Below are 6,008 nucleotides of genomic sequence, written 5' to 3'. Positions count from 1 at the left end.
CCTTTGATCTGTTTACCGGGTACTTTGTACATGAAGATGCAATGACAACACCTCCCTTCTGAGCTTTCCACTGAATTAGCACTTATTGTGCATTCTAGCAATTAGTAAATAAGGAACACCGAGAATGTAATTACCAGCATCTAACCTAATTCTATACTTAAATAATTTAAAGTCGTCTTGTTATTCCTCACCTAGCAAGTTCAGCTTATGCACAGTCCTTTCATAACTCTGTGATTTAATCATATCTTAAAATCAAATCTTTTCAAAATTGAATAGCTGCTTACAGTTTCAATCAATCCAGACAACTGAGTGTCTTTAAAGTAGATACCATGCAACCAGACTTTTTATATCCAGTAATAATCCAATATTTCTATCGTTGACCTAAAACCAATATATTGTAATTTAAATGATATAAGGAGATGGAGTGGGCTGATTAAAGCACCAAGGAAGATTGAAATCAAAGAGGGAGTTGCAGAAGGCGACCGAGTGTTCAGTGCCACATACCAACCTCTCACTCTCTGCTGCCGGAGAAGGTGTCTGTGCTGGTCTCTCACTTGCTGCTCCCGAGGGAAGGTCCTCGTGTGCAAATGATCTCTCTCTCTCCCTCTGCTGTTGGCAGATGGTGCCAGAGCAAGATTTAATCGACTTGGGTTGTAGATTTGGACTGTAATTCAGGTTTAGGATGTGTTCTAATTTCCAGTTCTCCCATAAAGCTGCGACTGGTGAAACACCCGGGCAACAGTTGTTGTATGTGCAGTCTCTCCCATCTCGGCCACTGAAGCTTGTAACTCCTTCAGAGTTGTCATAGATCTCTTGGTGGCCTCCCTCTCGAGTCCCATTCTTGCACAGTCACTCAGTTTTTGAAGATGGCCTGCTCTAGGCAGATTTACAGCTGTACCATATTCTTTCCATTTCTTGATAATTAACTTAACTGTACTCCAAGGGAACTGACTTGGAAATTTTCTTGTATCCATCTCCTTACCTGTGCTTTTCAATAACCTTTTTGCGGAGTTGTTTGGAGTGTTCTTTTGTCTTCATGGTGTAGTTTTTGCCAGGATACTGACTCACCAACACTTAGACCTTCCAGACACAGGTGTATTTTTGCTACAATCAATTGAAACACCGTGACTGCACACAGGTGATCTCCATTTAACTAATTATGTGACTTCGAAAACCAATGGCTGCACCAGTGATGCCTTGGTTTCATATTAAAGGGGGTGAATATTTATGCAATCAATTATTTTGTGTTTTATATTTGTAATTAATTTAGATCACTTTGTAGAGATGTTTTTCACTTTGACATGAAAGAGTATTTTTCTGTCAATCATTGTTTAAAAAAGCCAAATTAAATCCACTGTTATTCAATGTTGTAAAATAATAACACATGAAAAGTGGTGAAAACATGAAAGGTGAATACCTTTTATAGGCACTGTACCTAATAAAGTGGTCACTGAGTGTTAAATATAAATTCCAACTATTTGTTCTCATAACTTGTCAATGAGATAGACAGGCAAAGACATACAAATTGCTCACTCTATAAGCATGCAGTTAATGTCATTTTGTCAATGTTTCTAAAATAGATCACACTAAAATTTATAGATTGTGACAATAACTTTATTTTAGAAGTATTTAATTGTGAAGTGCCCTGGGCTATGTAAGATTCAATAGAATTTGAATTTGTAATCACTTATTAGTTCAACTCTCCAGATCAGTAGCCAGTTTCAAAGACTCTACCATAACCAGCTATAGTTAAATTACAGACTGTTCAGCAGCAGACAGATCATGAGCAAGTGTGTTTGAGTCAGCCAGTACCTGAAAATAACCAAGATTTCAGAGAAACATGGATAATTTTATAAAATGGTGTTGAAAGAATCACAAGCAGTATATGAATTGACTAATGAAGTATATTAAGCAATATTTTAAAGATAAAGCATTGCAGGTGATACTGCTGCTGTCTTCAGTTGTTTGGATAGATGAGTGTGATCACCAACAGGCATATCTGCAGGAAGTGTAAGCATTTCAAAAAACGTCAGCTTGGAGTTGCTGAGCTTCTGAGGAAGTGTGAGCATTATGTAGTGTCAGGGAGGGATAAGAATTATCTGAATTATTTAAACATAGAAGGGCCTTCGGCTCACAATGTTGTGCTGATGTTTTAACATACTCTGAGACCAATATAACCTGTCCCTCCTACATAGCTCTCCATTTTTCTTTCATTCGTGTGCCTCGAAAAGTGTCTCTTAAATGTCCCTAATGTATCTGCCTCTACCACTAACCCTGGCAGTGCATTCCACACACTTACCACTCTATGTGAAAAAAAATACATATTCCTCTGACATCACCCCCTATACTTACCTATAATCACCTTAAAATTATGCACATAAAATGCTGGAGGAACTCAGCAGATCAGGCAACATCTACGGAAATGAATAAACAGTCAACTCCTGAAGAAGGGTCTCAGACTGAAACCTCGACTGTTTATTCATTCCCGTAGATGCCACCTGACCTGTTGAGTTCCTCCAGCATTTTGTGTGTGTTGCTTTGGATTTTTACAAGCTGCAGAATTTCTCGTTATGCCTTAAAATTATGCAGCCTTCTATTAGCCATTTCTGGCCTGGGAAATGGTCTCTGGCTGTCCACTTGATCTATGCCTTATCATATTGTACACCTCAATCAAGTTACCTCTCATCCTCTTTTTCTCCAAAGAGTATCCTCCTAAGACATGCTCTCTAATTCAGGCAGCATCCTGGTAAATCTCAGTACCCTCTGTAAAACTTCCATATCCTTCCTTAATGTAGGCGACCAGAAGTGAACATGATATTTCAAGTGTGGTCTAACCAGATTTTCATGGAGCTGCAACATTACATCACAGCTCAAACTCAATCCCCTGAATAATGAAAGCCAGCACACCATATGCTGCCTTAATCACCCGATCAACTTGCATGGCAACTTTGAGGGATATCAGGATATGGACCCTAAGAGGTCCATATAAAAATATAAAGGTAAATATCTTTGAATCCTGTTAGGAACCACAAGCAAATTGTCATAACCTGATCAGAACAGATAATTAAATGCATAAGTCTAAGAGTGGTGAAGAAGGAAGGAACATTGGTCAGTGCTACACTGGCATCAGTACTTGGGGACAGGAGTACAACTTCGATGAGATCAGCTCCTTCATCCAAGCTGAGTTCCAGAGATTCAAATAACCAAACTTTAAATTAAAAAAAGGAAGAGGAAGCAGCATTGAGGTGAGGTAAAATTTTACGTTAAAAAGTGATCAACTAGTTGAGTTGTGTCATTACAACAACTTTGCCCTCAACATCAGTAAGACTAAGGAATTGATTATGGACTTCAGGAAGAGGAAGTCGAAGAAACTCACCAGTCCTCATCAAGGGATCAGCAGTGGAAAGGGTGAGCAGTTTCAAGTTCCAGGGTGTCAGCATCTCTGAATATCTATCCTGAGACCAGCATAGTGATGCAATTGCAAAGAAGGCACGAGAGTGACCATATTTCATCAAGAGTTAGAAGAGACTTGGTATATCATGAAAGTCTCACCAATTTCTACAGATGTACCATGGAGAGCATTCTAACTGATTGCATCACCACCTGGTATGGGGTGGGGGGTGGAAAGTCACTGCACAGGATCAGAAAAAGCTGCAGAAGGTTGCAAACTCAGCCAGCTCCATCATGGGCACCTTCTTCCCCAGTATTGAGGACATCTTCATAAGGCGATGCTTCAAAAAGGTGGCATCCATCATTAAGGACCCCCAGCACCCAGGGTATGCCCTCTTCTCATTGCTACCATCAAAGTGGAGGTACTGGAGCCTGAAGACACACACTCAACATTTTCAGAACAGCCTCTTCCCCACTGCCATCAGATTTCTGAATGGACAATGAACCCATGTACACTACCTCACTATTTTTATTTTCCTTTTTTGCACTACTTATTTTGTTTAAAATATATATTTCTTATTGTAAAATAATTTTTATTATGTAGTGCAGTGTACTGCCGCAAAACAATGTATTTCATGACATATCCCAGTAATATTAATTCTGATTCTGAGAAGCAAGTCATGGATACTACATCAACTACTAACATCAAAATTGCAGATATATTCCCAGCTACAGTTCAAAACCATGGTACAGGAGAGGGTCCATATTTGCAAAAATGCTAATACACAAAAGGCTCCAGACACATGCATGTTCAATCAAACCTGGTAGAAAAGCAAATGAAAAAAAAATGCAAACACTAACGTGTGTACAGTACTGGGAATGAAAGAAGTTCAGATTTCATGGTAACATTTATGTGCTGAGTCCATGAGAATGGAGATGCAAAAATAGGATATTGGAGAGAGTGTGAAGTATATAGTACATTAATATTCAGAAAAGTTTATGTAAATCACTTGATCTTAATGCAAAATACCCAAGAGAACTGTGAGAAAGATTGTGAGTTTTGTTACCAGTTTGAAGTGCATCTTTAAATTATGAAAAGTCAACATAGAACATGACACTCTCAATATGCCCAGACATAGATGCTATGTCAACATCTGTTGAGTCTTTTAAGATCAATTCACTGTGGACTTATACACTGAGGAGTACAAGAGAATAAGCCTGCAACTAACATCCACAAAGCAGAAGTCCTTTATCAACATGCTCCAACAGCACCACATTGCCCACCCTACCCCACCCCAACAGCCCCTCCCAAAGGTAAGGATTCACAAAGACACAACAGACATCAATGGTAAAATCCACTCCACCTTCAATGTACCAAAGCAGTCTTTGCCACCTGAGGAGATGTTTGAGCTCTATTGATCAGCAGTGATCCCAATCTCTACAGGAATATGAACTGCCCAGAGCAGGGCAACTCAAAAGCACTGGATGGAAATGTACTTCCAATACAGTCTCCATAAAACATTGCAATTACTTGGAAAGATGAGTAAACTAATGAGTAACTCTTCGATCTGACCAACATCAAGGTTCTAATTACATTCAGCCCATCTCATTGAGCAGGCTCTGTAATCTGAATCCCTACATCAGAACCCTGAAATAGACACTGCAGGCTCTGTAAATGTAAGTAATTTCTAGGAGCATATCAAAAACACTTAAAGAATGTTCTCAAATCTCTCTTGAAAAGATGTCTCATCCTCTCTGATTGAGATTACTCATGACAACTCAGAATTGAGAAGGAGATTTGGGAATGCACTGATCAACCTTTGGCCTCTTCAGTGGAGCTTGTGATGGTCATGTGAAATTGGGAGCTCCCAAACAATCAACTTATTCATGCCATCGAAGACCTCTTACCCCATCCATGGCAGAATATGCAGATCCTGTACAAGTCCCAGCAGCTTTACCAGCATAGAGGTGAGCCAGAACAGTTTAAATTTGTTTGCAGGTCAGAATGTGTTAGGAGTAAATAAAAGGAAGGTAGGCTATAGCAGAGTTGCCATTTTGGGAGTGGCTGCTTTCCAGTCTGATGTGCTTACCTCAATGCAGGGATATTAGAGGTAAGACACGGCCCTGATCAGTGCATGAAAGTATGACATGGTTTTGCAAGGGACAGGACTGGCAGCTCAGCATTCAAGATTTTGATGTTTCAGACATGACAAAGGAATTGGAGATGGAGTTGCATCTTTGATCAAAGATAACATTGCAACTGCACTCAGATGGAATTCTGGGGGGTCTCATCACTAAGCCAATATGGGAGGCATAGATAGGGTGATGATGATGATGACGTTGACTCAGGCCTGAGAGGCCGACGTTGGGCATTTTCATGCCTTACAAGGCGCGGAACGAAAGACTGTGGCGTGTCACTCCTCACACAGACATTTCGCAGTATTTTACTTTATTTTACGAGATCGAGCTCAACGCTCAACCCTGCACAGATGGAAAGCATACTCGAGAATGGCACGACTGGATTCGAACTCAGGAACCTCCGTTCCGGAGTCCGGCGCTGATGTCACTACACCACCAGCCGACTTAGATAGGGTAGATAGTCAGAAACTTGATCTCAG

This window comes from Hemitrygon akajei, chromosome 26 (assembly GCF_048418815.1).
Source record: "Hemitrygon akajei chromosome 26, sHemAka1.3, whole genome shotgun sequence".
In the NCBI taxonomy this organism is placed as follows: domain Eukaryota; kingdom Metazoa; phylum Chordata; class Chondrichthyes; order Myliobatiformes; family Dasyatidae; genus Hemitrygon; species Hemitrygon akajei.
The sequence above is the reverse complement of the archived record's forward strand: the minus strand, read 5'-3'. Positions refer to the sequence as shown.